The 12,745-nt window shown below is 25.8% G+C and overlaps 1 protein-coding gene and 1 long non-coding RNA gene across 3 annotated transcripts in view; one reads left to right on the forward strand and one right to left on the reverse strand.

Annotated features, from left to right (window-relative positions):
* The first annotated feature begins 5,207 nt into the window (after positions 1 to 5,207).
* The window catches only part of LOC132921177 (uncharacterized), a 38,443-nt gene continuing 30,905 nt past the window's right edge, over positions 5,208 to 12,745 (forward strand). The window contains exon 1 of the mRNA XM_060984055.1: positions 5,208 to 5,334. The gene's annotated coding sequence lies outside the window, so the exon portion shown is untranslated. The remainder of the gene's footprint in view (positions 5,335 to 12,745) is intronic.
* LOC132932359 (uncharacterized) lies at positions 7,926 to 12,363 on the reverse strand. 2 transcript variants are annotated; one of them, XR_009662860.1, is made up of 3 exons: positions 12,076 to 12,363; positions 8,851 to 8,947; positions 7,926 to 8,648 (listed from the first exon to the last, which is right to left on the reverse strand). It is a non-coding gene; the product is annotated as an uncharacterized LOC132932359 (long non-coding RNA). The 2 variants fall into 2 exon arrangements; XR_009662861.1 differs by having other exon boundaries at positions 7,926 to 8,774.

A 12,745-nucleotide genomic window follows, 5' to 3' on the forward strand; every position in this document is an offset into this window, starting at 1 on the left:
TTTCAATAAATTATACTTTACCACCGTTTGAAGAAATTACTTTACATGACTGTTCAATTGTATCAAACTGTAACTGCCCGAAAATCAATATAGTAAAAAGAATTAAATATTTAGGACTAATATTCGATTGTAACCTCAAATGGAATATTCACATCAATAGTTTAATAGTAAAATTGCGATCGTTAATGTTCAAATTTCATATATTAAAACATATAACATCATCTCATACATTGAGAATAGTTTATCTTTCTCTATACCAATCTATATTGCAATATGGCATGGTAATTTGGGGAGGTGCATCCATAAATGTTCTTAAGCCATTAAGGGTTCAGCAAAATAGTTTAATTCGTATATGTCTGAAAAAGGACAATCTTATTGGGTCTACCTCGTTAAACTATATAGAGTTTAATGTGCTTCCGCTTGAATTACTTTACAAAAAATCCGCAATCATGTTTGTACATAAAAAATCAGACTTTTTCTTTATTAAACAGAATGACAAGCCTTTGGGGGAAGATAGACTATGTAATATTAAAGTCTTATTTACTAATACGAGTTTTGGTCAAAAATTTATTAATTATATGGGTCCTGTCATTTTTAACGCCTTGCCAATTGATGTGAAAAAAAATATTTTTAATGATCAAATTAACATAAAAAAATGTATAAACAACATTTTATCTAGTGAACTAAGGAAATGTCTATTATAAGAAAATTGTATATTTTAGTATCTCTTAATTATTTTAATTATTTTACAATGTTGGTTATTATTTGTTAAATTAAGTAATTAATTAAATCATATATATATGTACTGTTACTCCCTACACCACCACAAGCCTAGCTTAAAGGTGTAGGTAATTTTTATTAAAAAAAAAAAAAAAAAAAAAAAAAAAAAAAAAAAAAAAAAAAAAAAAAAAAAAAAAAAAATTATGTATAATGTATTTTATTTTCATTTTCATTAAGTGAGATAGATCTCTGAAACCGGAGAGCGGATTTTGTTGTTTGGGGTCTTGTTAGATTCACATTGGATAGTAATACACACAATGGACTAATGAAGTATCTAATCCAACTAGGTTTTTGTTAACAAGTCATCAATTGAAATTGAGAATCTTATGCACTATCCTCCAGGCATGCCTATTTAAAATAGTTTACATTGATATAATATAATATAGTTCTATAAATCAATTGTTCATCGTTTGAAATTATTTTATTATTAACTTATACATTATAGACACAGGTATTTAAGATTTATAGAACTAAATAAAGATAAATAAAGTCAATCATGTTACCAAGTATGATAAATAAAACATGTATAGGTACACATTTTCTTAATTATAACATTTATTGAATTAGTAGATAAGCAAAATAAATAATACAATTAGTTATATCCAAAAGTTTTAATAAGTAGTATTTAAAGTTAATTTTAAGTAAACCTATATATACTGACTGCATAACAATACTGTTGCTTTTTTCTACCAACTCCGTACGATCATAAATACATATATTAATACATATATTATTATATTAAAACAGTTTAATAATGTATTTTCAATTTATAAACACAAATATTTAATATTGTGTATATATAGTTGTTATAAAGATATGGTTCAAATATAATTTAGTTTTTAGGTAAATCAACTAAATAATAAAAATAAAATTTGCATTTTGAATAATATATTTTTGTGAACATTTAGTCTAATTTTTATTAAAATTATTTCATCATGCATAATAATAATATAAATTATAATGCAAATTCATTTATTTAAATTTACATCATTAATTATTATTTAATGCTTAAATAATATTTTTAATTTAAATATAATAATATAATAATATATAGGAACATACATTTTTTGGATGTTGGACACAATTTTGTTTAACGTAAAATTAAATCATTTAAGTTATACTGCATATACTTTTAATTATGCCTTCAGAGCTCGGGCGGAAATGTATTTTTCATAATACAATTAATGTTTGTAAACGACGATTATAGGCATTTTTTTTATACTAATAAGTTATATAGTAATAACATTACGTTCTTACCGATAACCGGTAGACGTGCCACCCTTCGCAGATTCGTTGTACATAGGCGTAGCGAAACGATTAAGATCTACTAAGTATATATATATATATATTTTAAATCAATTATAACTTATTATTTCTATAACTAATATTGACAATATATACTTTTATTAATATTGATAGGTATAAAATACAATTCATATATATATATATACTGAAATATGAATACATTGCATAGAAATCAGTGTTTCGCAAACAATTTTTAAATAAATATAATATTATTGGCGTAGAGGCATTTCAATGTACATCATTGACTGGCTGATTATAATATGGGAAATAGTCGCTGATTGTTAATTGAATAAGACACTACAACTTTGATGATCGTCATTCATCAAAAAGTATTGCTCAGCAGTCAAAATTTATAACTTTTATGTGAAAAAATGTTATTCCATACAAAATTGATTTATTTAAAGTATTGATGTTACTGCATCTATTAAATATATATAATAAATAATAATATATCATAGTATATAATAAGATATAACCGCTGTCTACCGATACATTATTATTATTATTATTATTAACGAAGTGGCTCACGCAATAACATTGGACCGATCAGAAATAACCTTAGTAAGAAGTATAGGGACATTATAGGAACCCTTCAAGTGTGCGGGAGAATTAGAAAAAATAACTGAGCCGACGAAGGTCACGGATATATGGCAACGCAGCCAACGCTGACAACGTACATAATGAAACCGGTCTAAGGGTGAGAGCACAACTGCACAACACGACGGAGACCGCAAAAAAAAATGTTCACATTCCTGAAATTATTAGTCTTTGAACCCACCCTAAAGTGATTGTTATTTGGCTTGAAGGGGACATCCACAGTCCATACTAAACTGAATTTCACCTCTATACAACTACATAAAGGTTTCATATTTTCATAATAATATAGATTATAGATACATTCTTGTGTACACATTTATACCACACTGTAAATTAAATCGATAATATTCAGTAAACAGAGTAGGTAGTGAATTACAGACTAATAATATAATTAACAATACTATTATGTAATAATATTTCATATTGTATTGTTATAAATATTGACTGTTGATTTGTATTTTAGTAAGTTTAAAAAGTAGATTTGAATTGTAAATTCAATATAATGCATTATTCTCCGTGAAAATTATTTCAATATAATGAATAACGATATAGGCAATTTCGAACCATTTAATATGGCACTGTTCTTAAAACTGAATTTTTTATTAATAGTCATAGTTATAGACCATATTCAGAAAAGTTTTCTGTTTCAGCTCTTTATTTTCAATATAACTAGTAATTACCAGTAGGTACTTCTTATAAAAAGTAAATACCTATAAATCTAATAATTTTGATTCAATATAATTACATTATTATTAGTGTTTTATTTTTTTATGGCCAGAATTATCTCTTGGAGCCAAAAAATGAAACATTAGGAAACAATTCGTCAGTTTCTATATACAATAGCGTCGAACGAGGTCCCAAAACAATTATTATCGTATTTCGGATAAAATCGTTATAGTATAACACAGCGGTTCCCAAACTGTGAGATGCACTTCCCTTGGAAGGCGCGAGGTAAATATTAATATTTTTTGATCAACGATTTTCGGCAGTTGCGGTATTAAAATCTAAGTTTCGGTCCAAACTTAATGTCGAAAACGAAATTCGAGTAGCAGTAACAACGTTGATGCCTAATTATGAAACATTAATAAACGGGAAACAAGCCCATTGTTCATATTAAATTTTTCGTATATATTAACAGTCGTCGTTTTTTAAAAAATAATTTTTGTTATACTTACTAAATAATATGTATAGCTGAATTTTCGTCATAAAATTAAAAATATTTGAATATTTAAATAATATGAAATCGTAATTTATTTATTCGCAGGAGGTGTGATTATTTATTTTTATTTTAGGAATGCGTGTCAATCAAAAAAGTTTGGAACCGCTGGTATAATATATTTAATTTAAAAACGATTTTTTGGGTCCGTCCCACCAGGAGCTAGCAGGTAGATATTATGCGCCGCCGCAGCACCGGGTCAGTCATCTTATGTTAGGTCGGCACAACTGCGTTGCGGTAGAATTATTCAATAATTTATAAACGTATAATATAGACATATATTATAAGGCTAATATATAGTTTGATATTATTATATTTTTAGATAATTTACAGTAAATTAAAATAAATATATACCTATTCGAGACTAGGACGAAATCAATGGTTCTAGACGTGAACGTATCGGCTATACGTTTTTTTTGATACCGGCCCAGTGTGCAGACTGTAACCTTCCTCAACACCTATGTCAGCTACGTAAACTCACAGCGCGTGTGCGTGTTTGTGCGTTCGTCCGTGCGCGTCTCTACGGTGGTCGGTTCGTCCTATCGACGAATCTGTATCGTACAAACCGTCGTCCTGGTCAGCCGTCTTCTGTTTTGTCTGCAACAGTTCTCTCACCTGTTACTTGTTGACATAACATTTAACCATCTTCGCCGCGTTTTTACATCAGTTAAATATCATAAACATAAGTTTTAATTTTTCGGTTCCGATAAAGCTAGTGACTTACAAGTTACAATCACCGCGATAACAAGACCGTTTCTCGTGTCAGTGTGTGTGTGTGTGTGTGTGTGTGTGTGTGTGCTGAAGTTCACGCGCTTGCGCCCTTCCGATTACTAACATTTGTTTAGGTCAAGTGTCCACTACTATGCTATTACACAATAAAACAAACTTCCACTGAACCGTTTTGTGTTATTTAAATTTTTGTCTATAGTGTGTCGTGTGTGTATCTGTTTCCTCCGTTATCATTTTTTTCAGTTGTCGCATTGAATGAATTCAACAGGTATAGTTTTCGCCTGATTATTGGCGTAGAGACGCTTGTCGATCGTTATTGATCTTCGTGGTGTCAGCAACTTCTGTCAAACATCATTCATCTGCGATCATCAGCTGTCTAATTTATCTCAATCTATATTAATTGTTCTCGTGCCTGTCGCTTCTGATTTTTATTTGTTAATTCTACTTCTTTCCGTTTTCGTTCATCTACCTACATTTTCTTCTTTCTGATTTAATTTTTGTTTTACCGCACGTTTTAAAATTTAGATTTTTGTGACAATATTTTCTACGTTTTACTGCTGAAATCGCTGAACTCTGCTACAGCAACACGTGTCCAATTGGACAATCCATTGGATACCCAACCGCGGAAGAGCTATAGTATGTAAAATCCAAGGTATAAACGCATGCTGTAAGCCTATACTGCCGCTATTTATTCACATTCTTTATTGGTAACTATTATATTTTAATATTACTTTTTTTTTTATTAGTTTTGATTTTCGATGCCTCTAAAGGCTTTTATGTTTTGATTAACATAATGGATTTCAGATAAAAACAATAACAGCAACAAAAAGTTTTATTTTCCGTATATTTTTTTATCATGTTAAAAATGATTATCGTCTTATCAGTATTACTACCGTATATCCGTATTACGAGTAATACGAACTAATATATTATTATATTATAAAACCTGCCACTATAAAATATTATTATTATTTATAATTATATATATACATATATACTTCAGAGAACTGTATAGATTTATTCCTACCGAATCAGGTTTTCGCATTGGTAGTTAGCGCTAGACGCCGCGCGCCGTATCAAGATGCTGCAAAGAAAACTTAAATAATAAATATTATGAATTTACGACGTATTAGCTACATTGAGGAACAATGACGAAATTGTTACCTGTTGAATTTACATGATATCAAACGAGGTAAAAGAAGCCGAATATATAGTACAGGTACATAGGACTAATGATAATATCCTCAGAAATTAAGTTCTGACAACTATTGTTCATTATTTTAGATTATTTAGAATTAGGATAGGTACTACATTAGTCCTTTTTCTAAACTAAAAATTGAAATGAAAGAATACAATTTTGAAAAAGGAAAAATAATTCTAACACGTGACAACATCACTTACATATAAATAATTAAAGTGAAGACTAAATCTGTTTAAAAAATTGAAGATGATTGTTTTGTTATGTAAGATCTATAACTATCTCAAGTATTAAAGATCAAATTGTTATGAATTCATAAAATTTGAATAATGGATATACTATAGTGTATTATAAACTATAGTTATCAATTCATCAACTAATGATTGATGGAATAATACTATAAGACTAATAACATATACCTAAGAGGAATAAGTTTTACGATTAAAAGTTTATAAATATGTTGACAAAATGTCATTAATATGTGTTAACTGACAGTAGACATTAAAAATACACATTATTATTGAGCATTAAAATATGAACTAATTTATAGATATATCATCAAGGCATCCTATAAAGACTATATGTTGAGTGCTATTATAGCTAAATTGATCTTTGTACTTATAATATTGAATATTTTATTATTATAAATCTGAGAATAAATCAAAACATAAAAAAAAAATGAGTGATGTATGGTTTATTATTATAAAAAAATATAAATAAAATAGGAATCTTTACACAACAGACTTCTTTTTTCATTGATTACTTCTGTCTTCTATACTTTTAATTAACTTCCAATTACACACAATTAGAAATTAAACTACTAATCTATAAGCTTTTCAACAAGCCAATGTTTTATGTAATATAGTAAGACGATTGGTATTCAATTATGGGGCTCTGCAAAAATTACAAACATCATTTATATTAATATTTTTTTTTTTTATAAAACATTTGTTGAGATATAACCAAAGCACCTTTTTATACATTGAATCTTCCCATACACAATGATCTTGTCATTTCTAACCAAGTTCATGTGCAAAACATTCAAAAGCATATTATTACAAACGGTTCAAATTAAATACAAAAAAATCACATAAATACTCTGAATAAAAGACTTCTTGTATCAAAAAATATCCTTGGTAATTCTAAAATAAAGGTTAACAAGGTGATGGTATTGTGACTAGCTTACTAAATAGTCCCAATATATATATATATATATATATATATATATATATATTAAATATTAGTATAATCAAGTATAAAATAGTTACCTAAATAATTTATCAATTTTATCATATATTACTAATTTTTAATTAATACAATTGTTACACTGATTACTGTTGAAATTCCTTCAATGGGCGGATTTTTCGTTCAATAAACCATTTTTTTTTACATTATTTTTTAAATTGTTGGCAAGGCATCATCAATGTATTGATACATATATTTTAATTTTTATTACTTAAATAATAATATTCAGTGAATCAATTTATAATTTATTAATAAATTATTATTATTATATCTTTAATATAAGTATAATATTATGTACAAAAATAGTGTATGTAACAAAGCTTAAACCATGTTAATAGGTTGGTAACTACTATGAACGTACAATATTAGTTAGTTCATGGTAACAACATAATGAAGAAAAAATGAAATCAATTTTATTTTGTTTTTTAGTGTATATTTTATTTGTCCGTGTTTGTTATTTATACTGTGATGTGTAAGAATTAAGGATATTAAAGTATTTAAATAAATAATATATGACATAATTTATGTTATGCAACAATACAACATAAAATTGATAAAATTATAATAATTAATGTAACAATTGTTAGTGTTGATATACATAACTTTATGATAGTTAAATTTTGTATTACAAAAATAGTTGGAAATAAATAAACAATGAACCCTTAAATTTGTAATACAAAATTTTAATTACTGTTATTAAATGTATTTTAGTATATATATCTAGTTAACTACTATATTCAACATTGATTTAAAATAAATTTAACTTAAAAATGTATCTTATTATTTAAAACTTAAACAAATTAAATGTGTTTCCCTATAAGAGTATTATAGTTAAACTAATTTATAATATGTGTTAGCAGCAAGTAGTACTATATCTAAACTACTACTTAACTATAATAAATATAAAGTGTAACTAAAAGAACCAACATATGTAAATAATCAATTGTTTAATAACAATTTTTAAATTTTTTTTCTTAACTTAAATACTTGGTATATGATAATTATTAATTATATATTTAAAAAAAATGTAAATCAATAAGAAGATAAGTAATACAATAGTTAATTATCTTCTTCACTGAATGGTAAATAACCACCATACAAGTTATCTCAGTGAGGTTGAGGTTCAGTAATCTGCTCTGGATATTAATTATAAATAATAATAATGAAAAAAAAATAAGCTTGAATACTTTCTTATAATGTTTTTAATTCACAGAAGTACATAATAATATACCAATACCATTATTCTGATGTATTGGTTTACAATATCAATATTTTAGAGATGTTAGTAAATTCTCTATAAGACGTAAAGTTGTAACGGAAGATTTCCAAAAATAAAAGTAGGTAACAATATTTGTAGTAATTTTTAATAAAACTAATCTTGGTTATTTTATTGTTATTTGGAAAAATAATATTACCAGAAATTTAAAAATATTAATAAATAAGTAAACTCTATTTTTCTGTTGTATCATCGATATCTGAATATTCAGACTCATCTGTTGGTTGTTTTCTAATTTTTGTTTCTTTTTTTGATTTTTTTTTCATAGCGTGCAATCTTCATCTGATGTATCTCTTTCTAGTCTTAAAATGTACAATAAAACTTTTAATATTGGTTTGTTGCTATGTTAATTATTTGACGAAAATATGTTTTGTACATTTTTTTGTACAATAGTAAGATTATATATAATTTATCATCTGCTTGTAATTCTAAGTAAAAATATTACTTTAAATATTTCATCGGCATAAATATTGTAGGAAAGAATTTTGAATGAACCATTCTTACCTCAGAAATATAAGGTCCTATGTCCAATTTTCAAACTTTTCGTAAAATCCAAAAATCTAAAACCTGTAAAGAATTTTTTGTTTGTGATTTTTTCTACCTAAAATTTTAAAAATTAAGTACATAAACATTTTTAATAATTTAAATTGTCATTGTCACTTTTATGTATATACATAACATAATAAATAACAAAAAATATAATATTTTTTTAAGTATTTGTGAAAACGAAATTTCTTGGGCAATACCAGTTTTTGACAAAACTGATTTTGTTTTTTGTTTAAACTTAATAAAAATATAAAAATGAATACCTATAAAGACTTAAAATATTAACCAATCATAAAATAATTTTCAAAATATTTTGGCTCTGTGATATTATTTTTAGATATTTTTAAGTTTTTTCATTCGATTTATATGTGACACAATGTTTGGTAAAAAAAAACTTGAAAATGTGATAGGGTACTTCATATCTTTATCAAAAAATATCAAGAATACAGTCACATTATATTTTACAATCGTTTTAAGTTCAATTTTTATCAAATTCATCAAAATTACAAAAGCTTACAAATTATTTTTTCAGTCAAAATTGAAAATGTATTACATTTTTAATATTTTTTTCAGGCGAAAGCTAATTTGAATTATCATTTTAATATACACTTATAATAAAATACAGTGAAACCTCTAAATACAATATACTATAGATAAATAAATAATTGAAATTTTAATTAAAAAATTGATTTTTTAAAGTTATTTATACATAGGTATATATAGATATATAATAAATTAAATTTATTTTTATTTTAATTATTTTTATATATTTTTAAAAATGCGAAGGTGAAAAGATAAAAAAAAATATAACTTACATAATAAGAATATTAAAAGAATCAGTTACTTTAGTCTTTAGATGATTTCGTATCTTGGTGCGAAGTCATTTCGTGTGTTAATGCATTTTCTAATTCCACAAATTTACGATAGAAATGATTAAAATCAAAAGTTAAAATATCATAAGTTTCTGTTATTTAGAGGTTTTCCTATAGAAAAGTAGCGAAAATGTCCCCGTTCCCCCAAAAATGTCCGTTATTAGAGGTGTCCGTTAAGGGAGGTTTCACTGTAAAGTTAAAGTAATATAAAATTGATACTCCGGTGGATCGCCTCGGCTCAAAATCGATTTTTGTGTGCATTTATATATTATTGAAATCAAATTTAATATGTTCATTCATTATGATAAAACAAATGACTTCTACAAAACGACAAGATACACTTCACAGTTCACACTTACTGTATTTATAGCAGAGCAGTTAGCTACTTCACTTATTTTTTTAAATTTTTACATGAAAACATATTTTATTACATTATTTTGATTTTAGTCCATATTTTTATATTTAATCACTTGGCCAATTCATTATAGTTATAGGTATAATATTAATAAATAACTATTCGATGTTCGTTAAGTCAATTTGGCTCCCTAACTTGTAAGTTGTAATAAACAGTATACACCTATTACGCCATTAAAAATAATGGTTAGTCGATATTATTATAAAACTGTCTTAGTTAATTTAATTTTTATAATTTTAGTTTATATAAATAGTATAAGTAGTATAACTAATATAGATATGATTTATCTTTTCTTTTCATTTTATTTAAAATTTGTTATTACCATAGTCAATACGTTATAAAAATTATTGAGTTGTATAGTCGTTTCAACTTGTATTTTACTGAATGTCATTGAAATATTTTATTATTTCATTTTTTGATAACTAAAAATTTTAGATAAAATTAGGGTAACAAATTCGTATAGAAACTATAACTGATGTTATCAAAATCTATTAACTAATCATATTTGAAAATGACTAATTCACTAAATAATCAATACATCTTATCTGTAAGTTCTAAAATCAATGAAAGGTAACAGACAATAATATTAAACACAAAATATATATTTTTAGGAATCGATGGGTGCAAGGTGCAATTTCATACAACATACGAATATCAACTGGTGCAATTGATGTATACATACACTTTTTTTTGTCCTATAATTTTTGTTTCTTTACCTGTGATTTTCAACGGAATTGATAAATGCCCTAATTATTTACACATTTGCATTATTCCATTACCAATCAACAAAGGTGGGCGAGTTAAGTTAATTCAATTAAATTTCCTTCAGTTAAAGTTAAAAGTTAACATAAATATCTTTTATTTTTGTAAAATTTAGAAATATTTTATACATTTTTAATTAAATAAAATTATTTTATAACGTACATAATAAGTTCCATAAATGCAATTTTAGGTAGAGCCCACATGAGTAACTCCTTAAATCGGTCGTAGCTCTCCAAATATTCAGGAAATTAAATTTAAAAAAAATTAAAGGAATATGTTTATGTATATAATTTGCTAATGAAATAATAACTATTGTAAATATTTTTTTAAACATTTTCGGATGTATATCTATTATTACAGCTATATAGCAGATAGCTTATTCTTTATCACAAATTTTGAATTAGATATACGAATGAATTAAATTTTGAATCTTTTATTTTGCAAATATTGACATTTTTTGGAATTTTTGATTTATTCGGTAATTTTTGTCTGTTTTGACGTTTTATTACTAAAAAAAAAAGAAATTAATAAATCAAAAAAATGTCAATTTATATTGATTTTTAAATAAATAAATAGACCAACCGATACGATTTTAGGATGGGCAAAAAGTACATATTATTAGCGAAATTTTCTCAGGCGCGGTGTTGTTTTTATACGTCAACATTTTTTTTCAAGTTTGGTATACGTAATGAGTCATGATAATTTTCTGCATACACCATCACACATAGTTTCTACATTAAATTTTTTCATATTTTCTATATTAAACTCTTAATAAAGAAATCGAGCTACACCTTTTTTGAATATTTTATTATCTATTGTTCGAAGTAATAATATATTATGTACTTATTACTATTTTTTAATCTTCTCAAATATTAATATTTTCCCCAGGTAACCCTGCTACCTCTCACTCACCTCTAAACTAAGTGTATAGGTAAATAAGAAATTATTAATTGTTTTTATTTAGTAAAAGAAAAATGAATAAATACTATGTCTAAGCCTTACAAATATCTATTTAATTACATAGTAATTCAACGTTATAAAAAATGTAATTATTTGTATTTATAGTAGAACTTAATGCTATAATAAATAAATACATTATAACCAATAACCATGTTATTATTCTGTCTTGCCTACCTTTTTAGTCGTTTGTAATTTGATGCACCTAATCCCACGAGGTATACATTTGATTGTTGAGTTGATGAATGTTGATGTATTCATACAATATAATACCGATGTATTTAATTTAGTTGACTCCCGTTACTGTTAAACGCTCGACAATAAAATAGGATCTTCTGTGATAGGTACGTGATATGTGAAATCCAAAGTATAATTAAACTATGGTAACTAATCTAACCGAACATTGGGCTTATAATATTTTTATAACAAAAACGTAATGGCGAAATGACCTGTCTACGTGTAGTTGACGCAATGTTCGCATCATTGTTGTAGGTTACCATTCGCTAGTTGGCAAAACAACATATTTAATGAGTTGCGATAGTCCTGCATTCTAACGGCCATTCAGTCTAAAGCCAGTGGTTCGCCTTCTATGATGCTCATTGAATTCTACATTTGTAATTAATATATTACAAAAACCAACTATGTAAATATTATGTATATCCATAACGGCCTCAGCTGTATATGTTCCAATTTTCAGAACAAAAATAAAAAAAAAACATTAAAGTACCTATTTAAATTTATCAATATACCTGTGCATATTTTATCCGTAGTCGGGATCCACGGGTAGTAGGACTCTTAGCATGAGCCGCTCTAGTAGACCACAATTGTTTTAACCGCATTCCACTCC

The sequence above is a fragment of the Rhopalosiphum padi genome, chromosome 1 (genome assembly GCF_020882245.1).
Source record: "Rhopalosiphum padi isolate XX-2018 chromosome 1, ASM2088224v1, whole genome shotgun sequence".
In the NCBI taxonomy this organism is placed as follows: Eukaryota; Metazoa; Arthropoda; class Insecta; order Hemiptera; family Aphididae; genus Rhopalosiphum; species Rhopalosiphum padi.